General features: G+C 59.5%; 1 protein-coding gene across 1 annotated transcript in view; it reads right to left on the bottom strand.

Moving 5' to 3' along the window:
• MGAT3 (mannosyl (beta-1,4-)-glycoprotein beta-1,4-N-acetylglucosaminyltransferase) overlaps nt 1–14,596 on the bottom strand; it is a 30,749-nt gene extending 16,153 nt beyond the window's left edge. The window contains exon 1 of the mRNA XM_018048791.1: nt 14,443–14,596. The gene's annotated coding sequence lies outside the window, so the exon portion shown is untranslated. The remainder of the gene's footprint in view (nt 1–14,442) is intronic.

The raw sequence follows: 15,440 nt of genomic DNA, 5'->3' as shown, positions 1-15,440 counted from the left end.
CCCCTGTAACGATGTGAGTCCTCCCACCCCACCATGAGATACTCTGCAAGGTTGGCCTGTGTTGACTTCAAACTGTAATTCAGGGACTTCCCTGGTGGTCCAGTGGCTAAGACTCTGCACTCCCAACGCAGGGGACCCAGGTTCGATCGCTAGCCAGGGAACCAGATCTCACATGTCGCAACTAAGAGTTTGCATGTTGCAACTAAAGATCCCTCGTGCCTCAACTAAGACTTAGCACAGCGAAATAATAAATAAAAATTGAAAAAAAAAAACACCACACGTTTCACAAAACTCAGGGTTCCCTGAGAAAGGCTGAGGGAGCCCCAGGGCCCCTTCCCAGCCCCTCATCTAACTCCAATGGGAACAGATCACCCTGAACAGGGTCCCATCTTGCTGTCTCCAGTAGCTTGAAGGGGATCTGGTGCTCCAAAAAGTTGGGGAAACTCTGAGGCCAGGCCTGGACTTCAGGAGCTCTGGGGCCCTGAAACCTCCCAGAGGACCTGACTCTTGCTGCCCCCTGCCCACACACTCTCTCTCATCAGTTTTTATCCCCAGCTTCCCCATTATCTTCTCCCTGGCCCTAATGGCCCGGATTCAGACAGTAAGGGTGCCACACAATTGCGCCCCTGCTGGGGGTTTCCACTTGCTTGCTGTTTGCCAGTTGGACCTGACCACATGGCCTGGGGACCCCCGGACTCCTGTGCCCACAGCCATCGCCACCAGCCTGTTGGCAATATGGGCAGAAGCGGGCCCACCTGAGGCCTCTCCCAGAACCACCCCCTGGCAGGGGCACTAAGTACTTTTGTTCCAATCTGATCCTTTCACTGGCTGCCAGTGCCATCACAGGTGAGGAAGGAGGCTCAGGGTCAGAGTGCCCAGCCTCACCCACCCTCTAAGTGGCGGCAGAGTGTCCGACCTAGACCCTGGGGCTTCCCACTCCCCGCCACCCCCCCACCTTGCTCTCTGCCTGGCCCCTCCCTAGAGCCCCCAGGCCCACCCTCCCCTCACCCAATCCGGTACCTGCCTCGGACCCCAGGGTGTCAAGCCACAGGTGAGGCAGCGTCCTGTCCCAGCTGCTGCAAGGCGCTGCCCGACCCAGTCCCCGGCCCACACGGCGGGACAGCAGCTGCTTCCTTCCTCCCTGAGGGCGGTTCCTCACCCCCCAGGCCGAGCGCAGGCCGCAGGTAGGTGGCTACCTGATGAGCCGGCCTCGGCCTGGCCTGGCGCCAGCTTTGCCCTTCACAGGGCCTGGCTTCCTGGCTCCACCTCCTCCCACTTGTCCAGGCCTCAGTCTCCTCATCTCAGTTCAGTTCAGATCAGTTCAGTCGCTCAGTCATGTCCGACTCTGCGACCCCATGAATCGCAGCATACCAGGCCTCCCTGTCCATCACCAACTCCCGGAGTTCACTCAGACTCACATCCATCGAGAGTGATGCCATCCAGCCATCTCATCCTCTGTTGTCCCCTCCTCCTCCTGCCCCCAATCCCTCCCAGCATCAGAGTCTTTTCCAATGAGTCAACTCTTCGCATGAGGTGGCCAAAGTACTGGAGTTTCAGCTTTAGCATCATTCCTTCCAAAGAAATCCCAGGGCTGATCTCCTTCAGAATGGACCGGTTGGATCTTCTTGCAGTCCAAGGGACTCTCAAGAGTCTTCTCCAACATCACAGTTCAAAAGCATCAATTCTTCGGTGCTCAGCTTTCTTCACAGTCCAACTCTCACATCCATACATGACCACAGGAAAAACCATAGCCTTGACTAGACAGACCTTTGTTGGCAAAGTAATGTCTCTGCTTTTCAATATGCTATCTAGGTTGGTCATAACTTTCCTTCTAAGGAGTAAGCGTCTTTTCATTTCATGGCTGCAATCACCATCTGCAGTGATTTTGGAGCCCCAAAAAATAAAGTCTGACACTGTTTCCACTGTGTCCCCATCTATTTTCCATCAAGTAATGGGACCAGATGCCATGATCTTCGTTTTCTGAATGTTGAGCTTTAGGCCAACTTTTTCACTCTCCTCTTTTACTTTCATCAAGAGGCTTTTTAGTTCCTCTTCACTTTCTGCCGTAAGGGTGGTATTGATATTTCTCCCGGCAATCTTGATTCCAGCTTGTGTTTCTTTCAGCCCAGTGTTTCTCATGATGTACTCTGCATATAAGTTAAATAAGCAGGGTGACAATATACAGCCTTGACGTACTCCTTTTCCCATTTGGAACCAGTCTGTTGTTCCATGTCCAGTTCTAACTGTTGCTTCCTGACCTGCATACAGATTTCTCAAGAGGCAGGTCAAAGGTGGTCTGGTATTCCCATCTCTAAGAATTTTCCACAGTTTATTGTGATCCACACAGTTAAAGGCTTTGGCTTAGTCAATAAAGCAGAAATAGATGTTTTTCTGGAACTCTCTTGCTTTTTCCATGATGCAGCAGATGTTGGCAATGTGATCTCTGGTTCCTCTGCCTTTTCTAAAACCAGCTTGAACATCTGGAAGTTCATAGTTCACGTATTGCTCACATCTTTATCAGTTCACTTCAGTCACTCAGTCGTGTCTGACTCTTTGCGACCCCATGGACTGCAGCATGCCAAGCCTCCCTGTCCATCACCAAGTCCCGGAGTTTACCCATATCTTTATGGAGCCCACCAAAGCCAGTGGGGAGGAGACTTCCCCAGAGACCCCTGCATCTTGGGCCTGCAGCTCTTGGCCCACCTCCCAGCCGCTCATCCTTCCAGACCCAAACGACCCGCTCTGGCCCATCAGGACAAGAGGGTGGCCAGAGCAGATGGCCCTGCCCTCCCACAGTGTCCACGTCTGTGGAACAGAGATTAGGCTCACAGCGAGGAGAAGCAAGGCCGGTCAGGCCGGGGCTGAGCACCTTCTGCCTCTATGAGAGACAGAGAGGCAACTCATTTCTAGGCCCAGCACAGTAGGAGATGCCCCCAGCCCCATCTCTCAGGAGGTGGGGCAGGGCACTGCAATTCGGGCAGCAGCTGCCCGGGATCCAGAATCCAGAGGCACTGTCCTCAAATCCTGCCCCCATGCCTTTGCACTCCTGTGCGATCCTGGGCAGGTCACTTAATATCCCTGAAACTCAGAGTCCCCCATCTGCAATGTGGGACCACCCTAGCCCCTCACCCCAGGAGGATTAAACAGGATAACACCTAAAGAGAGAGACCAGTCTGCCGAGCTTCCAGGCTGGGGTCAATGCCTGCTTTCCACATGCCCTCCGTGTGCCTGGATGGCCTGGCAGGGATGCTGGTAGGCCAGTTGGCACTTCCCTCCAAAAGGCCCCTCCTCCTCTTCCTCCTCATTGGTCTCCCTCTTGCCTGTATCTTTTTCCGTCTTGAATTTTTTTTTTTTTTTTTTTGCCACCTCCAGGCAAGTGGGATCTTAGTTTCCCAGCCAGGGATTGAACCCATGCCCCCTTGCAGTGAAAACGTAGAGTCCTAACCACTTGAAATTCTCGATTTTTGAACCAAGGGCCCTACATTTTCCTTTGGCATTGAGCCCCACCAGTTCTGTCACTGCAAAGGCCCCACTGGGCCACATCCCCCTGCTCTGAACCCTCATCACACTCAGAATAAAATCCCAACTCCTTTCTGTACCCACAGGCCCTGGCCATCTGGTCCCTGCATCTTTGCTGACCTCATGTCCCTCGTCCACGTGACTCCAGCCACAGTCCCTGCCTCCCGTCCCTTCCACACCCCAGGCTCACCTGTCTCACAGTCCTCACTCTGGCTGTTCCCTCCACCCGGAATGCCCTTCCCTCGGATCTCCACATGCCAGCTGCTGCTCAGAGGGGCCTTCCTGACCAACCAGCTAAAGCCAGCTAAAGCAGTGGTCCCCTCCCCGTCATGGGCTCCACACTCCACTGCGGAAGCGATCCATCTCCTTGTTTACGTGTTAGTGGTCTGTCTCCCCCACCCACACCCTGCTCACTTGGAATGTCAACAGCAGGAGAGCAGGGTCACCATGGGCCACAGTCGCCGGTCCCTGCTGCCCCCCACTCCCTAAGGGAAAGCCCACCCCGAGCAGGAGCTCCACAAACAGCTGCTGAGTGAGCACGGAACCCGGATGGGAAGTGATGCTAGACTCCACTCCTAGCAGGATGCTCTCCGCTGCGCTGAGAAAGCCCCCTGCCCCTCCCCGCTGAGATCTGCGCCATCCTTCCCAGGCAGGCAGCCCCGGCAGTGCCAGCCCCTCCCGCTCAGGCTCACCCATCCTCCAGGGACAATGTACAAAGGGCCACTTCAGCTCCATCTCCAGCCCAGAAGGCCTGAGAGTGGGGGAAGGGAGGGGAGGGGAGGGGAGGGGAGGGGAGGGTCCGCCCCACCCCTTCTCTGTCCTCACGGTGCTTTCTCTTGCTCAGGCTGGGTGGGCAAGAGAGTCAAGCTGCAGCTGGAGGAACTTTGTCCCAGGCGTTGCACCCTGGGAGGTCGGGGTGGGAGAGTGCCTGTGCTGGGGGGGCGGGGGGGCGAGAGGGTGTCCATGCCCAGGGTGGTGGGGGTGCCGAGGCACAGGAAGGAGGCAGAGGTTGGTCCCCGTGTTCCTAGGCAGTGGGAGGGGAAGGCCTCCCACGGGCACCTCCCCACGTGTATGGGGGGGGGGGCAGGGTGCACGTGTGCACGCGGGAGGCCCGAGCACCGGCTGGGCTGAGGGACACAGACGGGCAGGCTCCACGGGATCCCGGATGGGCCGCAGGGAGGGCAGGCACCTGGGCTTTACAGTCAGTTCCCATCATGCCTGCCTGCCACCCTCTCAGCCGCAAGACAGGGAGCAAAGAACTCGCTCCAACGGTTGTTCTAACAATCTGAGCCGATGACCCATGACCTGAGCCTGGCGCCCAGGACAGGGGGACAACTGCGGCCGTTAGCAACTTGCCTCCTGCGCCCCGCCAGTGATGTGAGCTGCCACCCGGAAGCCCATGCCAGGACCCCACGAGCCACCCTAAAGCCTCCCTCTCGCTGACCCTACACGCCCGTCACCGAGGCGGGTCTATCCCGTGTGCCCTGAAACCGCTCAAGCCCCACCCTTCGCCCTGCGCCCCGTTCCCCGCTGGCTGTGCTCACCTGGACAACAGCTGTGGCCTTCCTAAGGGGGGCCCCAGCCAGGTGCCCTGGAGCCAGGTAGGAGCCACATCTGACGCTGCCCCTTCCAGCCTGGCCCTCGGGATAAAGTCCAGATCTCTCAGGAGGCTCCAAGTTTCTGTGTAATCTTACACTCCCCGGCCCCACGCCGAGCTCAGAGGGTTCAGCTGAACTGGACTTGACTTCCTCCAGGCCTCTCTGACCCTGGCCTGTGGACAGAGCCGAGCCTTCTCAACCCTGGCCTGCCCAACCCCCCAATACCCCGGGGTCCCCAGCTTCAGCCCAGCACCTGATAGAGAGGCTTGGAGAATGAATGAATGAAAGACCCCCCGCCCCAAATCCACATACTACTTTTCAGTGAGTGCCGCTGGGCTCTCAGGCCTGGTCGGGGGCTTGGCAAGGTGGCTGCAAGTCCTAGCTCTGTCTGCCATGTGACCTCGGGCTCAGGACGCCCCAGTGAAGGGGCTCATCTGCACGCATCCTAAGGGTCCCTTCCAATGAGCCGGTAGTGAAGGGAGACACAGGGCACAACTCCATTCTCAGGGAGCTCGGAACAAAGTGATGCCTGATGGCCACGAGGAGGGACAGGAAGGTGGAAAGTGAAGCAACGGCTTCGAGCAGGTTAGGATCCTCCCCACCATGGCTCACCACTGTGTGTTCAGTGCCCAGATCCAGGCCTGGCACACAGTAGGTGCTCAAGCAGCTGCTGCTGAGGGAGGAAACGGGCTTGAGCCTGGCTCTGCCACCCCAAGCTCTGCGACCCCAAGCAAAACTCCCACTCTCTCCAGGCTTGTCCGCGGCGTGAAAGGGAGGCTGGTAACGCCGCCTGCAGGCTCCCAGGAGGGTTTGGGGGCTGCACCTGGCCCAAAGGCAGCGGCTCCTGCCACCCGGGAACCTGAGCAGCATAATTAACCTCCTGCTGGGTGCAGTCCTGAGCAGGTACACAGCTGGTTGGCTCTGCAGCTCTGGGCAGAGGTGAGCCTCCTCATGGCTGAACAATGAGCCTTTTCTCTTTTCCCTCCTTGATTCTTCTCTGTCCGACCCGGCCTGCGAGGAGCTACAGCATCCCTGGGTCAGGACCTGACTGTCCCCACCAGGCGCTCTCCATAAGCCCTCACCACTGGAGGGGATATCACACAGGGCTGCCGGCACTGGGCCCATGCTCCTTAATTTCACGGGTGCTACCAATCTGGTCTCACCGGTAATGACTTAGTCCTTCCCACCTGCTGGATCCACAGAGCATTCTGGAACAGGCCGGCAGGCGCTCAGATTTCCCACTGATCAGAGGGCAGGAGACAAAAGATGAAATAGTAGAGACAGAACCGTCAGCACAGGTGAGAAGGGGCCAGGGGGCGGGGGTCCAGGCCCCGGCAATTCAGCTAACCTCCCGGGAGACCCTGGGCACCAGCAGCAGCGTCCCCTTCCCAGGCAGTGCGCTTCGTCCTAGCCCATCTGCTCAAGCCCACTTCACAGACAGGGAAACCGAGGCCTAGAGAGGGGACGTGCCTCATCCAAGGAGGCCGTGGGAAGGGACTGGCTCAGCGGAGACCACACACATGCCCACTGCTGCTCCCCAAGGCAAGGGCCGCCCCATCCTCTCTGGACCTCAGTTTCCCACTGACCCCTGGGGGCGCAGACATGACCTTCCAGCTTGACCCGCATCAGCACTCCACGTTCCAACAGGCCGAGTTCTAGGTTTGCTGCTTAATGTTCCCTCTCCAAGTACCATCTTCCAGTTTCTCTGGTCTGAATTTGGCAGGGGGAGGTTTCTACTTTCCGGGTGCTGTGTTCTGGGTTCTAGTTCCAAGGATCGCCTCTCATAGAAAGTTCTATAGCTGGAGGGACTGCCCGGGTGGTACAGTGGATAAGAACCCACCTGCCAACACAGGGGACAAGGGTTCGATCCCCGGTCCAGGAAGATTCCACAGGCCGTGGAGCAGCCAAGCCCGTGCAGCACAGCTACTGAACCCGAGTGCTGCAACTCTGAAGCCAGCGCGCCCAGAGGCCGTGCTCCGCAACGGGAAGCCCATGCGCCCCGACTAGAGAACACCCCTGCAGCAACGAAGACCGGTGCAGCCAAAAATAAATAAACTAATTTAAACAACAAAAAAGGAGAAAGTTCTGCAGCCCAGGCTCTCCAGCCAACACACTCCCTCTTCAGGGCACCGTGCCCTCCTCCTAGCACCAGCGGCGGCACTCACAGCCCAGGGCTCCGTGGTCCTAGAGCAGCAAAACCAGCAAGGAGGGCCCGCTCGGGCTCCCAGGGATGGGATCGCAGAGCACACCCACAGCCCCGGCAGGAGTGCCCCTCCCCACCCCTCTCCTTGTCACCCCAGGATGCCGTCTTGACCACCCCCCATGCCTGCTGGCCCCCCTTCCCCACCAGCCTGCTCTATAATGGCCCCACGAGACAGGCACTTCACAAGGGCAGGGACCTTGGGGCACTCAGCTTCTGGGTCATGGCTTGGCACCTCCTTGTGGGCACTGAATAAACGCTTGCTGAATGAATTAGCTAGGCGTGTTCGGGACTGGCAGGATTACACACGGGCACAGCCTAAGGGACATGCATTCGTATGATGGAGGTGCTCCTGCTGTGTGTGTGCTAGGTAACTCGCCAAAAAAAAAAAAAAAAATGCACAAAATCACAGACATGATCACACCCTGCCCTGGCACGTAGCCCAGCCCCCGGTACAGAGAAGACACCCAGTGATCAAGTACTAAGTGGATGAACGAGTGCTCTGTACCAAGGACAGAGGGGGCCGTGGTGGAGACAGAGATCAAGTCCCCAGCTGATCGGGGCTCAGCTGTCATTAGGAAGCCCGTGACCACAGGTGAGAACTTGACTATGGCTCAGGACTGCCGGAAATGCGCTCAGAGACAGGGTCAGTCAGGAAGACAGCCATCCACTGGGCACAGGGGTTGGGTGGGGGCAGTAATGTCAACAGCCCTAGGGGCGCCTCTGGTTGGAATGGCAACACCTGGGTGGAGCTGGCTGGCTTTCCAGATGAAGAGTCCAGCACAGTAATGGCCCCAAGGCAGGAACGTGGGGTACACAGGGGAAGAAGTGCAGAGGCCGGACTGGGGCCACAGGAAGGAGATCGGAGGTGTGGACAGAATTCTCGGGGCGCGGCATCCCAGTACCCCCTGGCCTGGACTCTCACTGACCCAGTTTCCAGGGATGAGGGAGAAGAAAGCTGTGTGCCCCTGTGCACCTGTGCTGGGGGATGTCCCTGGGGCCGGGCAACTCCCACCCTGAGACCCCACAGCCAGCCTCCCTGGAGGCTACTCATGAGCAGGGACCCCAGAATCCAACAAATGGGGAGCTGGCTGTTCTCACGGCCCCTTTTCTTCTCTTAGAACCTAACTTCATCTTCTGGTTCTAAAGGTTTCTCATACATTCTGGGGAATCTGGACATCACAGCAAAAGAGACAGGATGATACCACTCATCAACCTGCCACCCCTGGGCTAACATTGTAGCCTAAGTTCTTGTAGACTTTTTTCCTGAGCTTCCTGCCAGGTTGGGGCAACACGCAGTTTTTCTGAGGAGCACAGTCTCCAAGCCAGAGGACCCGAGGGCAGGCCTGAGCCCTGGGGACTCTGCTCTCCTGGCCTCCTTCTCATCCACCCCCCGACCAGGACCCCACTGAGAAACACTCCAGCGTGGGAGAGGAATGGGGGCGGGGCACAAACCCACAGTCCTGGGCGCTCCTCCTACAGACCGCAAAGCTCTGGGTCAGTGCCAAGCGCCCCGGGACTCAACGTCCCCTCTGTGAAATGGGTGGCCTCAGTCTGGCCCCCTCTCTAGGCTGAGGTGACTGTCACCTGGCTGGACTGCGCTTCACAGTTGCTTCCAGGAGCCGTGCCAGGAGGCCCCTTGACCCTTCCTGTAACCCCCTCCCTTTGCCACTTGGACACAACGAACGGCAGAGCAAGCCCCACGGCTGGCCCTGGTGACCTCCTCCCCAGTCCCCCGACCACTGGCACCCTCCCCTCCAACCAGGCCCTCGACAGACCTCCCTGCACAAGGCTCTCCTCCCAGGCAGACAGACAGGAATGTGGGGTAGTCGCATGGCTTCCTGGAAGAGTCTTACAGGACAGATGAGTCAGGAGAGGAGAGGAAGGGCACTTGCCGACAGAGGGACAGCACCAGGGCAGGCCGCAGGGGGACCCGGCCCCAGCGCTGCTTGTCTGGGTCGGGGGCAGAGCTGGTGCAGCGGCCCTGAGGTGCTGAAGCGAAATCACGCCATAAAGCACCAGCGTCTCCTTCCCATTCCCGCCATAAACATGAGCTGTGACACACGCAGTCCCAGGTGATGGTCGGGAAGGCGCCTTCTCCACCTTTCACCTAAGCCGGCTAATCTGCCTTGTTTCCGGAAGTGGCCCTCACCCTCCATTCTCAAAATCACCATTCAGCAAACACTTAAATACTGCTCAAGTGCTTCCTCGTGTGAGGCAAGGTGCCAGCCCCCCAGAGAGTGCCCGTGTGCCCAGCTCAGGAACCAGTGCCCCCACTTAATGGGCAGCTTCCCCCCCGGTCCTTCTTCCCCAGTCACCTCGATTCACCCAGACCGCGTGCCAGGCCCCCAGTAAAAGAGGAGGGCGGCCACAAGGGGCTTGTCCAAAGTGGTAAGCAAGTCATGGGGGTCCACAGTCAGCCTGGGTCTGTTCCCTGGAGGAGGTGGTGGCAGCAGGTGCTGAGATAAAAGCAATGGGCTTGGGAAGGGAGGGATGGGAGGGGTGGGACAGTGTGGTTGTTGCAGAGCTGGGGGAGCAGAGAGAACACAGGAAGCAGCTGAGTCACAGAGGCTGAAGGGGTCTCGTAAGGCAGCATGGAATTCGTGGGGCCAAGCAGCGGTTCCTGGAGTCCACAGGCCTCAGAATCTCCAGGGGATTCGAAACTATAGATTTCCAACCCTCCCTCCCAGGATGGGATTCTGACTCGGTGGGGCGGGGATGGGAGCCCGGAAAATCCATACTAACCCCCTGCTGCCCAGGCAAGGCTAAGCAGGCCTTCCTGAAGCAGGGTCCCAGGCCTATGAGAAGGAAGCTGGCAGCCCCAGGGCCCTCTGGAGGGCGGGGTGGGGGGAGGCGGCAGTCCAAGGCATATGAGCCGCAGACAGCAGTCATCTCTGGGTGATGGAAGGGTCTGGACAAGCAGCCCCATCCTACAGGCTGGGGACCTACAGGCTGGATATAATGGATCCCAGCCCTGCCACTTCCCGGCCTTGGGTCCCCAGCCCCTTCGCATTGCCAAATGGGATAATAATAGTACCTACCTTGTGGGAAGTTAGGAGGTGTCTCTGAGATAATGTAGACAAAGTGCTTTGGCCCAGCGCCCAGCACATAGTAAGTGCTCGATAAATAGCTGCAAATTATTATGACTGCAAAGTTCTTCATCGCGGGTCTCTGGCATCCAGACTCTCAGAGATGGCCTCTGGCCACCCTCCCTCACTCAGACCTCAGACCTCCGGGCCTGCTCCTTCTGGGAAATTCCTGGCCTGCCTAGAGGGGTAGCCAGAGGCCGGGCCCTCAGGAGACCCCAGCATCAGCACAGACTCCTACCTCCTGTCCTGGCCTTCACCCCGCACCCCACCCCACCCCACCCCACCCCCGGGATTCCCACTTCAGTGGGAACCAAAGTCTTAGCCAAATAAGCTCTAAACTCATAAGACAACTGAGTAATTACGTGTGTGAATGATTCCTATTGTTCCGATTTTATTTTTATAGAAAAGATGAAAAGAAGTGAGCCAACAGGAGAATTTCAGCAATGCAAGGAAAAGTATTCCCTGTTAACTTTCTGGGTTATAAGCAAGGTCTTGGGCCCCTTGTCAGCCTATTCTAGACCATGCAAGGGTGGTCCACTATCCTTCCACCCCCCCAGGCCTCCTTCTAGCCCTTGGGAAGTTCTCACCCCTTCCTGAAGCCTCTTTCCCCTTCTGGGAAATGGGGACAAGCAAGGTCCCTGTGACCATTCTGCTGCAAGTGAGGCTGCCCACTGGAGCTTCAGTGTCCTTGGTAAGGGAGGGAGGAGGAGGAGGAATAGGTGGAAGGAAGAGCAGGGATGTTCCCTGGCTGAGAATCACTCATTCATTCATTCATTCGTGCTCCTGTAGGTCCACGGGGCTAAACACACAATAACAAACACGCTGGCATCACACGGAGGCTTCTGGTGAGAGCCAGAGTGCCAGGGGACAGAAGGCGGAACAGACATTTGGGTGGTGAGAACAGCATAAGCAAAGGAATAGAATCTGAGGTTTGGGGCCTGTGTGGACCACATCTCAGAGCTCTGTTTGGCTAAAGCATGGGGTCCAGCTGGGCCATTCTACGCTAAGGCCCAGGCCAAGGTCAAGGGGAGCCACTGGGAGGAGAGGGGTTAGAGAGGAGAGAGGCAGGCTCAGAGGTGTGGAGGGAAGGAGACAGCCGCCGTTCCCCCTCCCCTCCTCCCTGTGGATGCTTACTCAGGGTAGTCTCTCGCCCCACCCTCCGCCTATCCAGCGCCCTCCAACAAGCCCTCCGCAGCTCCAGAATCAGGTGGCCGCTTCCCAAGTCTATCTGACCAACAGCTCCCGGGGATTTTCCTCCTTATTCTACTGTTTATTAGCCACCTACTGAATGCCTGGGTGCTGTACCATTGTGAGACTATTAAACGGTTGGCAGCTTGAAATCAGTCCTGCTGGGAAGATTTACACCACAGAAACTGGCCACCACTGCTCATCGGCAAACCAGCAGACCACTGCTCCCCCTGCCCAAGAAATGGGTACAGAGAGGCAGGACCCAGCCCATGGGGACTCACAGACAGAGGGGAAGACAACAAGAAAGTGGACCACACATCGACTGTGGCAGGCTGGGAGAAGGGGGGCAGCGAATGCCCACTGGAAACTGAACGGAGCTCTTCAAAGAGCAATACTGTGCATCTCCCCACTTTAGAGACAAGGAAACTGAGGCACAGGGAGACAGAGTCACTAGCCTACTGTCACACGATGAGAAGCGACAGGGTCGGAATCTGAACCTGGGCCACTGGATCTGAAATTCTTGCTCTTTCTGCACTTGACTGCCTCATGGCACAATTATTGAGACTGCTCCCTACCTGCCAGCAGCCAGCACAGAGCTAGGCAGACCATGGGTATCTGTGCCCACGTGCCCAGGGGTATCTGCTGCCCAACTCAATTTGAATTCTGGCGGGCAAGGCCTGTATCCTCTCCACCAGGCTGCCCGGCAAAGCGCCCCTCACAGGAGGACATCATGCTGTTGGCCAGAATATCTGAAGAAACTTCTGGAAGGGAGCCCTAGTCCCACATGGTAGATGAGAGAGCTGGCTGGGAAGGGGTGTCCTGTGCTGTGCGGCAGCATAGGGAACAAAAATTGGCCTTGGGGAGCAGAGCAGAGCCCCCCACTTGACACGGCCGGGGGCCAGAAGGTGGTGGGTGTCTACACAGGCAAGAGGAGGCTGTCCATGCAGACCACCCTGCCCGGGTCACTCTTTACTGCTACTTTTGTCTCCTCCGAGAAGGAGGACAGGGACACTCAGCTCCCCCAAGCCTCAGTTTCCTCCTGGTCACAACCAGCCCTCACAGGATCCTCACCATGAAGTGGACATGGCCTGCCAGCCGGTATCAGCGTCCCTGTTACACAGGTCAAAACACCCATGGAGCCGCCGGCCGTTTCCGCGGTGCTTCTCAGGTGCTGGGCGTACCTGTACACGTAGATGCAGCAGGCCATGCAGTCCTTGCCACAGCTTAGGGAAGGGATCTCCCCATTTGTCAGACATGGCAACTGAGGTTCAGAAGGCTGTCCGGCCGAGGTGGTCCGGCTATCTCAGTGAAAGTGATCAGCGATGTGGGTCAAGCAGCCCTGACCACATCAAGGGCGCTAGGCAGACCCGCAGCAAGGGGTCAGCCGGGCCAGCCGGTGCCATCCCAGCCGGTCTCCTTGCTGTCCTCATGCCAGCTCCCTGGGGTGGCCCACCACCTCGCCTCCACCTGGCCTTCCTTTTCCTCCAGCTTCAGCTCCCCTCTCTTCAGTGGCTTCTCCTGTCAGCCCCCAGCAGGGCTTTGGCTGTCCCCCACCTCCAGCTCTCGCATACACTCAGCACATCTTGGAGCCTTGCCTTATCCATCCCTCCGCCCAGAATACCCTTCCCACTTTCTCTCCCAAGCAAACCCTTCTAGCTTCCTTTTATGTCTTCCAGCAAGTTCCCTCTCCTCTGGGGGCAGCAGGGGTGGGGGCGATGCTGGGGGCCCCTTTTTCAAACTTTCCCAGGACCCTGTGTCTATCTCTTCAGCTGGCGGAAATATTGATAACTCTGCAGAATGGTCAGCTCCTCCCGGTGGGGCATTGGGGGAAGTGAGGTGGGGTGGGGGGAGGAACTTGTCTTGCTCTTCCTTCCATCCCCAGGCTTGGCCCATTGCCTGGATTTTTAGTAACTGCCCGGGAGGTGACACAAGTCTTCCCCATCGAGGCAGATCTGAGCTGGTGGCCCAGGAGTGAACCCAGAGAGAGCCGGGCTGGGGGACCAGAGAGCTCACTGGGGCAGTGGTCCTGCCCACTTCTAGGAAGTCTCCTGGAGCCTAGAGAGTCACCCGACCTCAGGTCACTAGGGCTGGCTGAGACCCATCTCTGCCCCTCTGGCACTCCAGCTCAGGCACAGACCCCCCTCCCCAATACAACCCAGGTGCAGTCCCCTCCCCACCCCCGGTTCCAGAACTCACTATTTGCAGATATTTATAGCACCCTCCCCCAGCCAGGTTCCCTCCCCCGCCCTGGGCAGTGCGGTGGAAAGAGCGGGAGCCCCCCCACCAGAGAGGGTTGGGGTTCTTTCTCCACCTCCCTCGGTCTGATCCCGGCCTCCGCATCCGCCCAGCACCCCGACAGCGCCAGGGCCTCGGCCGCGGCCGCGCCGCAGCCCGGGGTCGGGGGGTAGGGGAAGGCGGGAGCCGAGGCCTCCCACCCCCAGCCTCGCGGCGCGCGGGAGGTTTGTCGGGGGCGCGGTGCACAAAGCCTAGCTCAAAACCCGCGCCTCGGGGACGCCCCCTGCCCAGGCCGGGGGTCGGGGAAGTGGGGGGGTCGAGGGAATGAGGCTTTGCCCTCCCGGGCCACAGAAAGCTCAGCTGAGCAGCCAGGTTGGGGGAGGGGGTGCCAGAGCTGAGTAGCCGCCCCAGCATCCGCCCCCAATCTCGGCCCCCACCCAGACCCCCAAGCCTAGTGCTCCCGCCCCCGCCCCAAAGGTCACGCTCGGGGAGGGGGGCTGTAGGAGCTGTGACGGGGGCGGGGGGCGCAGCGAGCGCGGAGGAGGCGCAGGGCCGGGAGTGCCGGGATGCGGGGGCTGCTACGCGGGCCCCCAGGACGCCAGGGTCAACTCACCCATCGCCCGCCGGGTCTCAGCAGCGACGGCAGCAGCAGCGGCGGCGGCGGCTCCGCGGCCCCCGGGGCCCCCGGCGGGGAGATGCTGGCGTTCGCCGCAACCTCTCGCCCCATCCCGGGCTCCGGCGGCGGCGGCTGCGGCGGGCGCCCGGCATCGCAGGCAGCGCGGCCCCGGCCCGGCCCCGATCCCCGCCCCGCCGCCCCCGCCCCCACCTCCAACCCGTCCCACGGGCCCGGCGTGGCCGCCTGTCTGCACCCGGGGGCCGCGGCGGGGACCCGGCGAGCGGACCCCGGCGGGGGAGGGCCCCACGGGAGGCAGGCGGGGGGTGCGGAGGCGAGGCCCGAGCGCGGCGCGCAGAGGGGCAGCTCCCGCCGGGCTCGGGCGGCTCCGGCCCCCGCCCCGCCCCCACCAGCGCCCCCTTCCCTCCGCCGCCAGCCGGGCTCCGCTCGCCGCGCGGGGCCGGGGACGCCTAGGACCGCAGTCTCAGGCCGCCGCTGCTCTGCGCCTCCCGCGTGTGCGATCAAATGTGTGTGTGTATGTGTGTGTGTGTGTGTGTGTGTGTGTGTGTCCGCGCGCGCGCGCGCGCGCGCGTGCCCGGGAGCGCGCGATCCTGCCTGTGACCGTGCGTGCGCCGACCCACGGCCCGGTGCGTCCTGTGCGGTTGTGTGTGTGTGTATGAGATGAGAGGCGGAGCGGGTCAGAGCGTGTGCTTGTCTGGCATGTGCATGCATCTGCGTGTCCGATTCTGTTGCGCGTGGATGCATGTGTCTGTTTTGACGTATGTATGGGTCTGGGTGACCTGCGGCGTGTACCCGAGTCTGTTCCTGTGTGTACACGGGCGTGGATCCCAGCCGCTGTGCCTGCGTGTACCTGGATAGTGTTTGTGTGCACACATCTGTGACTATGCAGAGAGGCCTCTGGGTCTTGTGTTGTGTGCGCGCCTGGTCGGCTGAAATGATGTGTACACGCTGCTGTGACCGTGTGCAAAGGACCAGAT

Source organism: Capra hircus, chromosome 5, assembly GCF_001704415.2.
Source record: "Capra hircus breed San Clemente chromosome 5, ASM170441v1, whole genome shotgun sequence".
NCBI lineage: Eukaryota > Metazoa > Chordata > Mammalia > Artiodactyla > Bovidae > Capra > Capra hircus.
Note: the sequence above shows the minus strand (reverse complement) of the source record. Positions and strands in the feature narration are given on the sequence as shown.